The following is a 12,532-nucleotide window of genomic DNA, read 5'->3' as shown; positions in this document are numbered from 1 at the left end:
AAATAAAAAATTGGCTTCAAGCTCCTTACTATTTAATTATAAAGTCATATCTTAGTGGTCGTACGTTCTATGTCCATGAAAAAGATGAATCTTCAGAGTTGTACTCAATTAATGCTGGAGTTCCACAAGGGAGCGTATTAGGCCCCGTTCTATACACAATATTTACCGCTGACCTACCGATTAACAGTAACATAGATGCTGCAACATATGCTGATGATACAGCTTTTATTGCCACAAACTGTAATCGTATTGACGCATCACTTCACCTACAACAACAACTGAATATGGTTGAAAAATGGCTAATGAATTGGAAGATGGAGGTTAACACTCAGAAGTCTGTTCAGATAACGTTTACTTTGAGAACCGGGAATTGTCCTCCCGTATTTTTGAAGGGCTCTAAAATACCTGAAAGTGAAACTGTCAAATACCTCGGAGTACATTTGGACCGATGAATGACCTGGAAAACCCACATTAAAGAGAAACAGAAACAACTCAAGCTTAAAACGAAAAAAATGTACTGGCTCTTATGCTCGCGATCACAACTTAGTCTCGAAAATAAAGTACTGCTCTACAAAGCTATCTTAAAGCCATATTTTGAATCTCCCAAACAGATTTGAGGAAACATAATTGATTTGTAGCGAATACAACTGTTTTACAATATATTGATTGGTCTCAATGGAGCGCAATCAATCCTGTCATAATTCTTATATTTAAAAAATTTGCTGATTGTCAACTGATAGATTGCAAATAAAATTTATTCATAATAAAAAAAAAACATATATATCATTATCATTATTTCTTTGATTCCCTAGCGGTGGACAATAGCTGGGCCATCTCGTCTGATTACTGCATAACGCCTTCACCTGTTTCCAGCTTAACCCGATTAGAGCCGTCTCGCGAGCCACAGTTCTTTCTCAGATTTCGCTTGGCCTGCCAGGCGCACTTTCTCTCGATGCGAGTGGATTCCACTCCATTGCCTTCTTCGCTATGTTACCGTCTTTTTTGCGTAAAGTGTGACCCACACGGGTCCGGAAACTTTTCCCGTAAAAGCTCAATGGTTTCGTTGCTTATGTGGCACGTAGCGCCGTCTTGTTGAAAATAAACGTTGTCCATATCAATACCATCCAATTCCGGTCATAAAAAATCGTTAATCATCTCTCGATAGCGCAATCCATTCACCTGTAACACATGTTATTGGAAAACCTTTTATAATCCTTAGGCAGCGGTTGGCGAAAGCTTATAAGCGACTGGTTAAATGGTTGTATATACGTCAGTCATATTTGTAATTTGTCAAAATTCATTTTTTTTAATATATTTAGTAAAAAAGCGGTTTAAAAACAAAAAACTGTAAATTGTGATTCTTGCATTTTTCGGTGAGGAATATTATGCGCGGTAGCGACACTGACTTACTAATACAGCAAAAGTATCCAGTTGCTTAGCTGGTTAGGGCTGGCGACACGGATGTATACGTTTCACAATGTATCGGTAACGGCCTAAGTGAGTTGGTTTAGAGACTGACTGTCACTTCTACCGACATGTATACGAATACTACAGCCATGAATATATTCCATGTGGTCGATAACTGCTGACGGTGGCAGAGGAAATGCCTTCAATGCGCTTAAAAACCAAGTTGAGCAGGACCTGATTGCACTGGGTGATTCTAATCAGCACCAGTTAGTACGAGATATTAATGATTAGCGCACTTTGTTGTGTTCGACAAAAATTACTTGAGTGGTTAATGAGCAAATCATCAAATAAAAGTATGCTAGGGTTGTACAGTGTCTTGTAGGATCGTACAGTGCGTAGGACGTTCCATTATTTGGCGTGAAGATATAGCGTTAAATAATAGTCTGTACAGATTTCAACCAATTTATTGTCATCTTTACAATAACGTATGGCAGAATACTATCCTAACACTGCGAAGTTTGCTCAGTGCTGTGAATCCAACGGTGGTCATTTCTCCGCCAACCTTCTTTTCCTACTGCAAATGGCTGAAATTGAAGGTGTGAGAAAATATATGAAATTAAAATCCAAATTTTTTAAAAGCTCAAAAGTTAACAATCAGTATTCAAGTTTACGAGAAATGAAGAGAAAACAATTTTTTGAAAAAAATTAAATAAAGTACAAAATTAAAATACTGAGATCTATAATATGAAGCGAAAAATACTTTTTTTATTTTTTTTATTTTTCTGAATAAATTGAACTCCATTTTGATGAACTAATTGCCAGGAAATGTGTTTGTACATAGTTAAAATGTGTTTGTACGGTTAAAAACTGCGTTTTTTTTTATATTTTATTTTTTAAATAAAATACCGAGACAACAATTAAAATAAGACTAAAAATTCTACAAACACCAACAGCAGCATCAATAATAAATGCTTATGCAGCAGAGTTGAAATACTACAATAAAATTTGCAATAAAATATAAGGTCTGCGAAATTAAAGATATAATCAAAGAGAATAAAAATTCCACTCGGCAAAAAAGTTAATTTGTCGAATAATTCAAGTTTAATTAATGCTTAGCTCTGTTGCTTTGTTGCTGTTTTGCCGGAGTTACTACTGGTGTTGTTAAAGAATTTTTCTTTTTTTCGTAACTTCTGTTTTAATTTATTTTCTATTACTTTTTAATGAATTCGCGTTGAAGCTCGCATTGAAATATACTTTTCAACACCTCATCGCATATTTTCAACGCCAACAAATCGCATTTCTGACACTTGAATTGGTTTAATTGTCGCTAATTATTTTTATGATTAATCAAATCATTTTTATTCCGTAGCCAATTTAAAAGCGCTTATAATCCAACGCAAATGTATCTGTGTGTGTGTGCCTTTATTAGAAATTTTATTAGAAGTGTCAGTTAATTCAATTTTACTCGGTTGTCAATTAATAATTTTTGCCACACACACACGCAGACACATATGAGTGCTGTGGAAAACTGACGATCTTGTTGACAGGAAAGTCAAGTTTTGAACTTAACAGAGGTAAAAACGTAAAAAAGAGATTATTTGACTCGTTACTAGCAGGCAGTAGATTTTTATTGCTTTTGGATTGTATTTTGCTTTGTAAGTTTTAATTTATTTTACGCGTAAATGTTTTGGAAAATTTTGCGCATATTTTAAAAGGTTTGTGCTTACAAATTGCTGAATGTTTATTCGCCTTTTGACATCGAGGGCCTTTTTAATTATTTTCCGTCATTCTATTATTTCGGTTTATTTAAATTATTTTATTTAGCGATTTCACTAAAATAATTAAATAAGCGTATTTCTACACTTTAAAGGGTGAGCCATCGATTGCTTTCATTTTAAAACATACACCTGTGCTCAAAATAAGAGAAGCGCGAGAAATTAGCAATCTTTAACTTTCTTTGCATTTTTTTAGTATAGCGAATTCTATAACAAAAACCATGTACCCAAATCCAAATTTTGTACAATATTTAAAAAAAATAAAAACCAACATTCATCACCATTTTCAAAAAAAAGTGGAAAAGTGATTCTGTTTTTATAGCGCTGCTATCTGTGCATTTGCACAAATGATAAATCTGCCGATCGGATGATTAATTTTGCGCCACCTTGTATTCCAAGTAAACGAAGTGCGGGTTTGAGAAAAAAATCCATAATTTTGGCCACTGTATCTTTTTCAGTAGCGGTTGTGGGTTTGAATCCCACGCAAAGCACGGTCCTTGCACTTATCCACATTTACCTGCTTTCCGTGTTTCTAAAATGAAAAAAAAAATCTTATTCCTCAAACCCAAAAACATACTTTCTCCCGTACAATAGTCAGCGCATTATCTGCATTGTGACTGCCAAAACAAGCAAAAGCAAAGAAAATCACACATAGCATCATATGGCGCCAGCAAGAGAAAGCGGGATGCCGCGGTAATAGCGCCGACACACCAGGACTTTAGCGAAGTCCTCAACCATCTGTGAGATTCTTCCGCTAGAAAAATGTGACACACAGATGGCGCTCCAAGCAGCAAGAAGGCGTTGTTCCTAAGCAACGACAGGTGGGCATTCCCACTGCTTAGGACTGGTAGCGGCAGGCTAATCAGCTATCCTGTAAGAAAGCAAAATAGAAACTAACGCAAGACACGACTTGACGAGTGAAAAAGGAACAAAAGAAATCGTTTTCATTAAGTTTTGTCATTGTGGCATCGTTGTATCGGTCTAAGAGTAGGAAAACAATCAGCTGAACGTAAAATTACGCCGCAGCTCAATATACAACAAGAAACTCTGAAATGTAAACCATTGGAAAATGGCGAAAAAACGTTACTTTTTAAAATGTAAATATTAAAACTCATTATTTCGAATTGAAAATTGTGAAGTCTTTCAATATTTTTTTTCCTTGTTCACTCCTCTCAGAAGTATAGCGCCTCGACTAGACTCTCCCATGAGATGTCGGCATCGGCCAGTTCGCGCAGCATCGACCTTCCGCAAATGTTTTTTGGTCGACCGCGACCTCTGCTCCCTTGCGGGTTCCAGTCCAGTGTCATTCTCGTGTTGCTATATTGTGGTTTTCTCAGTGTGTGATCTATCCATCGCCACTTCCTGCGTTTGATTTGTCGAAGCATGGGTTCCTCGTGCGTTAATCTCCACAGTGCGTAGTTACTGATGGTGTTTGGCCAGAATATTCTGCAGACGATGCGGAGGCACTTGTTGATGAAGGATTGTAGCCTCTGTGCGACGGTGTTAGAGACCAGCCATGTTTCGCTTCCGTACAACAATACTGCCTTTACGCATGAGCGCAAAATTCGTAGTTTGGTGCGCCTGGAGATTTGCGATTAATAATTGAATAAAAAAATGTAGTTAAATAAAAACATTAAATTAAAACTAAAAGTAAATAACTAAAAAAAGTTTTACCTAACAAATAAAATCAAAAAATAAGTCTTATTAATGAAGGAAGCATAAAATAAAATAAAATAAATGTTTTTCTGGGCAAAAAACAAGAACCCAAAACTTAAAAAAATTGTTTTCATTTTAAGCATAAGTATTTAATATTCGTGAGGTCCTTTGCTCCAGTGGGAGAAACAGGAACCGATGCTGAATTAATATTCTTGAGAAGACAGAATCGGAGGATGACCGCAAAATGATGTTATTTCTAATAAAAAAATTAAACTTGAAAGTACTTCTTATTTTTGGTCCCAGAAAATTGCCTACAAAGTCACACATGCATATGCACAACTTTTTTACTTTATTGTAAAATGCATCCGAGGCGCTCTGGTACTGCTTTATTTATTTTAATTAATTTTTTTTTTTTTTTGCAACAGGTACAAGAGGTTTTAGTAAAGTAAAGTTAAGTTACCCCTTTCTGTTTAAATCATGCAAAGAGTGAAAAAATGGCTTCCTTCAGCATAGATCAACAAGTAAGCAAAGCCAAGGTCCCCTACAATGCCATAAAATCTATACCAACTAATATGTGAATGTAAAACGTTTCCCTTGAAATTTAAAAATTTTAAAAATAAAACTAAAATGCGTATTGCCAAATAAGAATAAATATTTTGTATAATTTTTTTAATTTCAATTTTTATTTTTAATTTATTCTATAATTTATGTACAGTAGAACTATTGCAATATTTTGTGTTACTTAAACGCATAACGCTTTTGTTGTTGTAACATATAATAAATTGAACCTAAAACTATGCCACCAAAGAAAATAAGGGAATTTTGTTATTCACAAATCGTGTTTCTGCCTCATAAAAACTGCCTGCCGCTCGAAAGTGGCATAAAACTGTAGATTCCTCAATGTTTGGTACACCATCAAGACGTGCACCACAAATTGGAGGAGAAGGTCGGCCAAGTACTTGGTAAAGAATTCATTCTTATTACATTAACTCAGATCCGTGGTTATACAAATGCCAGGGCAGCAGTAAATACCTTCAGCTTGCATATAAGTATGCATGTATGTATGTATGTATGTATGTATGTATCATATATAAAAATAAATTTGTATTGCTATTGAAAAGTGTTTTCTCTAAAACAAATACATACATATGTACATAATTTCATGTACTCAGTAGAATATAAATTCGCTACTGTAAATTTAATTTGAATTGCTTATTAGTTTAATTACAAAATTTTCCAAATTGATTGACAATTAAAGACTGAACAGAACTTATTATAAGAAATTAAATTGAAACAAATAAGCAGTGAGCTTCTTCATACGATTTAGTACATTTTTAGCAGTGAACTGAGTAACTCCAATTTGTTTCGTGTTAAATACAAGTAAGCAAAAAAATAATAAAACACAAGGAAAACTAAAAGAAAAAAAAAATTAAATAACAAAACAAATGTATATAGCATTTGTACGTACATACAATACACAGACTAGTGAAAGGAAATTTTGTTAGCACAAATTGAAATTCATTTTGGTGAGTGATAAGTATATTAGTAAAAAATACTCTCAAAGCAGGAATGTTATATTATAGCATAAAAACTATTTTTTGTTTTTTAATTTTATTTTATTTATTTATTTTATATATTTTTTATAAGACATGCGCCTTATTGCTATTGTTCATATTTGAATAATATTTCTTTTGTGAAATTTGGTTGTGCTGCCACAAACAGTGAAAACAAAAAAGTATCCTATCCAAAAACTATTAGACAGCCTTGCATGGGTTTTGCAAATAACATAAAGCTTAGTGTTCCCGAATGAGTTTCACGCATTGAACCCAATTTCCATTTTACGTAATAAAAGAATTTGAATGCAATTTTTTATAGTTTTACAAATTTTTCATAGCTGAACTACGATGCGCTACATTTTTCTGAGTCCTAATCATTGATCTCTCAAATAAGTTAAAATACCACTAAATCGTGAATATCCTTAGAATTTTTTTTGTTGTGTTTTTTTGCTTGTTTGTTTTTGTCAAATCACAGACCCCAAAAGCCACTGCAGCAAGAGTTTAATTGCGTATACGCAGTGTAGACCGAACCGAAAGACCAAACAGTTGTGTCATACACAATAAATTTCTTTTTCATTTTTATTGTAGGACTGTGTCCTGTTCTTTCAACGAAAAAAATTTTACAATATGTAATTGTTCTTTTTTTTTGTTTTCGTGGTTTCGTGGCGTTTTAAATTGACCTTCCATCACAATCTTTGCCAATCGATCGTCTCCCATTCTCCTTTACATGCTGGTTCCATTCTTTTCTTCTCTTGCGGCGGCTCCATTTTACTACGTCAGTGATTTTGCACACGTCTCCCCGTATGTCCTCCTTTCGTTTGAAATCGCGCCTTGTGTAGCCAGCTATTGCTCGCAGCCTTTGCATTTCGACGATGGATATTATTCGCTCTGTTTTAATTGTATCCGCTCGACTTTCAATTCCATATGTCATAATTGGCCTTACGCATGTCCTATATAAGCGAACTTTGCTCTTGAAGCTCATTGTTTGGTTTCTCCATATGATATCACGTGAACACCCGGACACCCGTGCGGCTTTTTCGGATGGATTTCGCACTTCATCAACGATATTTTTGGAAGATGTTATTTTTGGGCCCAAGTAATTAAATTCCATGACCTGCTCGATTCTTTTACCATATACGGCTAATTTGCATCTTAATGTATCCTTTGAAATTGTTAGTGATTTCGTCTTTGATGTGGATATTTGCATATTGTGTTTTTGCGAAGATTTTTCAAAAGAATTTAGTAAACGTTGAAGATCATTTACTGAATTCCCCATGATTACTGTATCGTCCGCATAGCATAATATTTTTACCTCAGTGTTAGAGATATTAAATTTGCGTCTTACGTCATTAACATCATTAAAGATTTCATCCATTATAGCATTGAATAGGATTGGGTTTAAACTATTGTCTTGTCGTATACCTGTTGAAATTGGTAGCTTACAACTGATGATGTTGTTCGATTTGATATATGTGCTGTTCTCAGTATGCATGTGCTCTATGACAGATATTATGTTGTTATCCGCACATTTTTGCGTAAGTACGTCTATAACATCTCTAAGGAGTACTCTGTCAAATTCCTTTGTAAGGTCTACAAAGCAGAGGTTAACGGGGCAGTTAAATTCTATGGAGTTTTCGATAATTTGTCGTAGTATAAATATTGCATCAGTTGTAGATCGGTTTTTCCTGAAGCCTTGTTTTTCCTCATTTATATCCGCGCATGCAATTTCATCAGCGAAAATTATTGTAAATAGCTTTAATATATAAGTAATTTTATACCCGGTCCTTTTTGTCACCTTTTTTAAAGATAGGCGTTGTAATGCTTTCTTTTCATTCTAAGGGAACCTTACCCGTATCGAGAATCTTTTGAAAAAAATGGCTAATTCTTCTGAAAAAGCTTCGTCGCCATATTTTAGTATTTGTTGTTTAGGGGCCTCCTTGAATATGGTACAAATCAGACCACAAAGATGTTTTTCTGCTGAAGGTTGGCAACGGAAAGTCTATGCGGAACCCATTTTCCCAACTTTAAAACCTTTCTCAACTGAACCAGGTGCCTATGAACTATTCCATGCAATTAATTTAACCTCTGAGCTATCATATCGACTGTCAAATTTGGCTCAGCTTCCACGAGTTCGAGCAAGGCGTCGGAGTTAAAGACTTCAGGACGAGCAGTGCGCGGGGCTCCCTCCACGTCGAAGTTACCACTTTGGAATATTGAAAACCACTTTTGCGTAGTTCTTACACTCACGGTATCCTCTCCGTGAACAGTGTTCATTTCTGCAGCAGCAGTTGTTGCATTTTTACCACTTTTATAAAAAAAATACAAAATATGCCTCTTCTACGCGTTCGAAGATTCCATTTTATTTTTTAACAACACGTGCTTCTATCCGTGACTAAAATCACTTGTGGAACGCACAATATATCAAAGAAAATATAAATAGTTCCGTTATATTCCGCGAATAATTTTTTGTATGCAAAAATCGTACAAAAGTGAAATTATGAGTAAAATACGCACTAACTTATGGACTGACCTGATAGATTGTTCGCATGGCAAATGAACCCTCCTGTGAATACTGCATGCCTTGAATATGCGAAGAAACATTTAAGTAAGTGCCTGGTTTTTTGCTTTTTCTTAACATTGCAATATGTTAAAACCTATATCTGAAATTCATGGCACAAGAAATGTCCTTTAATCTGTATTTGAATTTAAATAAAAATTTGTTAAAGTATTTCGTATTCAAATTTAAAATGTTTTTCATAAAATTTATTTGTATTTTGTAACTAGTTTCTTCTTGATAAGTTCTAGTAGGTTCATAAATTGGTAAGAACCAACCAGTAGACCTTCTAACTCACCAACTCTATTTTTACAAGGTATTTTTTTCACGATTTTTAAATAACACGGTCCACTAATAAATGTTGGTGGGAATTTTGGGATAACAAGCATTACACAAGGTGGCGCAAAATGATTCATACAATTTTGACTCATTTTTTTACTGGATAGAAAAAATAATTTTGAATAGAAAAAATATGCTCTTATTTAGTGGTAAGATAAAGGATATGTATTTTTTCCTTATAGTCTATAAAAAATTATTAAAAATTGATAGGGTGAGACAATTTTACATCCAGCTTAGCATTTGCATAAAAACAATTTTTTTTTTTCAAAATTATTAGACGTGAGTAGAGTTCTTATCTTAAGAAATAAAAAAAACTAAGCTAGGCACGCAATAAATTTACCTGTACGAGTATACATATATTTATTAAATTTGTTTTTAACCATACATAGGTACATATGTATGTATGTATGTAGGTGATTATCCCAGTTATCTCGAAATGCTATATAGAGTTTCACAAAAGATTCTTCTTTGGCGGCAAAAATTAGCACACGCATTGTGATACTTACATACATATATAAGTACGCATATGCATATAAATACATATATACATATACTATATTTATGTATGCATAATTCTTGAATATGAAATGACAATATTTGTGAGTCAAAACTCTAAAATCCCGTTTGATTTCCAGTTTCTTTCACAATTTTTTCTGCATGTTTTTGTTTTTTCTTCGCGTTTTTTTTCTTCACTTCTGTTGCTAATTTTCTGCATAATTTTGTAAATGGCCTGCCTTAGTCCGGTTGTTTGTGTGTATTTATTTACCAACACCTAAGAATGAATAATTTGTTAAAAGTTCAATAACCGTTAATAGTAGAAACTAGCCTCCTTTCTAATATATGTATGCATGTATGTATGTATGTTGAAATTCGATTGAAATAAATTAGTTTATTTGCGCATACATTTACTTAAAACTTTTACAAAATTAATTAAGAATTAAAACTTCTGTAAAGATATGTAAAAATTTTCATGGAAACAACAACACGTGGTTATTATGCATACACATACATATGTGCACATATACATAGGCATTTTAAAAAATTCGTAAAACATGTTAATATACCCACTTATCTATGTTCTATTTATGTGTAAATCGAGTAGCCAGCATGTGTTAAATATATATACATATATACTTGGCGCTTACAACCTTTATTGGGTGACTGACCGCGCTCGTTCTCCTCTTGCTCCTCCTCCTATTTGTGGTGTGCGTCTTGATGTTGTTCCACAAATGAAGGGATCTAAGCCGACTTCGAACGTCAGATGGTTTTTATTGCTCACTAGCTGACCCGGCGAACTTTGTTCCGCCGTAGAGGCAATAAAAAAGCAGATTTTTGATTTTATTATATTAAGTTAATTTTTTTATTAATCAAGTATTTCAGTGAAGCTTTAATAGATTGCACTCTTCAGTTAAGCACCTTGTGATACACGACATTTTTTGTTTTATTATCAGGTGCAAGAGCAAACAACGCAGATGGTTTTCCGACCCATGAACATGCCGCATATAATTGAGAAACATTGATTTTCTAGATTCAGACCACAAACTTTCAAGGATTGGCCTTGTGATTTGTTAATGGTCATGGCGAATGCAAGACGGATCGGAAATTGAAGTATTTTAAACTCAAACGGAAGATCGGTTGGGATCATCGGGATCCTCGGAATGAGAACTTCTTCACCTTCGAATTTTCCTTTGAGTATCGTCGCGTAAATCACATTGTTCATCAATTTATTTACCACTAAACGCATACCGTTGCAAAGTTTTGGTGGGCTTATGTTTCGAAGCTTATGATTACTACGGAGCCAACTTTTAGGCGTAAATTGTACAGTGGTAAGCCAGGCACATCCAAGGAGTTTAAAAATTCAGTTGGATGAAGGTGGCTTCATCTTCATTTGTTACACAGTCAATGGATTTGAATGAATGCATTGTTCCAATGATATCATTTTGAATTATGTAGTTTAGGTCATCAACATCTTTATTCTTAGCCGCTAAAATTGCTCGCTCACTCAATCATTCATTATTTTTGTAGTTATTAATGATGTTTGTGATAAGTTCGTCTTTCGATGAGACAAAGTTACAGAAATTCTGAGGAAATGAAATCAATCCGCTCGATTCGTCGACAGGTACTCGATCATTACCGATCGTCAGTAATTGCTCAGAGAAATCTTCAGTAAATGTATCATTAAGTAATGCAACTCTCATGTTTGTTGTCAGCTGTAGTTTCTTTACATAGCGCCATAGATTCGATCCAAAAAAGTCAATAATGGCAATTTCACTCTTCCACTAAGGCAGCACAATCCAGTTTTCTCCAGAAAACTTCAATGCGCCACAATACTCGCAAACAACGTTCATTGGCCCAATGCAAACGCTGGCCCAATGCAGTAATCAGTGTTGCAATCATATCCAAACGCTGCTCGATTCAAATCAGTACTTGATAATTCTCTTCTTGTGCATCGAAAATTATCTACTTGTTGATCTCTGTTATTCGCTCGACGATTTCGCATTACCAACAGAGCCGTTTCACGAGCTGCCTCGCTTTGCTCTTGTGATTGAGAAGCACAAAGTCGTCATTTGCGTTTTGTGATTCCATATCAGGTGCGTTTTTGTTATACCACATTTTATAGTGACTTCACGGAAACGCGTTCGAATGGGATAAAAAGTATCCTATGTCCGTCTCCTGGTTCTAAGCTACCTCTCCACCAATTTTCAGCCAAATCGGTTAAGCCGTTCTCGAGTTATAAATAGTGTAACTAACATGACTTTCTTTTATATATAGAAAGATGGCAGAAAACTCTCGGAGTTTTGAAATTGCCCGCAGAGAAGCGACGGCTATTACAAACAACTTAGACATTTGGTGTTTCACGAGGCTTCGAACTTGTGCACTCCTGTGTGGTAGTCATACACCAACCCATTCAGCTACGGCGGCTTGCCTAAAAAATATGTGAAAATTCTGAAGTGGTGAAGAAACTTCCAGTGACTATTTTTCTATCAGTTGAAAGACGACCAAAATTGTGTGGAAGTGAGGAAAGCTTTTTTTTTTGTTTGTTTTTTACTAGCTCAAGAGGCGCACCAAGGTATTTGGTAGCTCCTAAAACACTCAGGTTAAAAAGCCCATTGTATTTTGAGCTTTGGAAAGAGGGTAGTTAGTCAAGCAGGAAAGGAGAAAAGTTTCAAAGAAAGAGATAGGAAAGAATAGAGACGGAGATGAAGGTAGTTAGTCCTGTGAGAATTGGCAAATCTGTAAATATC

General features: G+C 34.7%; 1 protein-coding gene across 7 annotated transcripts in view; it reads left to right on the top strand.

The window, feature by feature from the left end:
• The window catches only part of LOC128855109 (elongation of very long chain fatty acids protein AAEL008004), a 137,327-nt gene that overhangs the window by 26,190 nt on the left and 98,605 nt on the right, over positions 1 to 12,532 (top strand). Inside the window, exon 1 of one of the 7 annotated variants that reach the window (XM_054089743.1) lies at positions 6,346 to 6,364. The exons of the other annotated variants lie outside the window; for them this stretch is intronic. The gene's annotated coding sequence lies outside the window, so the exon portion shown is untranslated. Of the gene's footprint in view, positions 1 to 6,345; positions 6,365 to 12,532 lie in introns of those variants that run through there. 7 annotated transcript variants of the gene reach the window in all.

The sequence above is a fragment of the Anastrepha ludens genome, chromosome 2 (genome assembly GCF_028408465.1).
Source record: "Anastrepha ludens isolate Willacy chromosome 2, idAnaLude1.1, whole genome shotgun sequence".
NCBI lineage: Eukaryota > Metazoa > Arthropoda > Insecta > Diptera > Tephritidae > Anastrepha > Anastrepha ludens.
The sequence above is the reverse complement of the archived record's forward strand: the minus strand, read 5'-3'. Positions and strand labels throughout refer to the sequence as shown.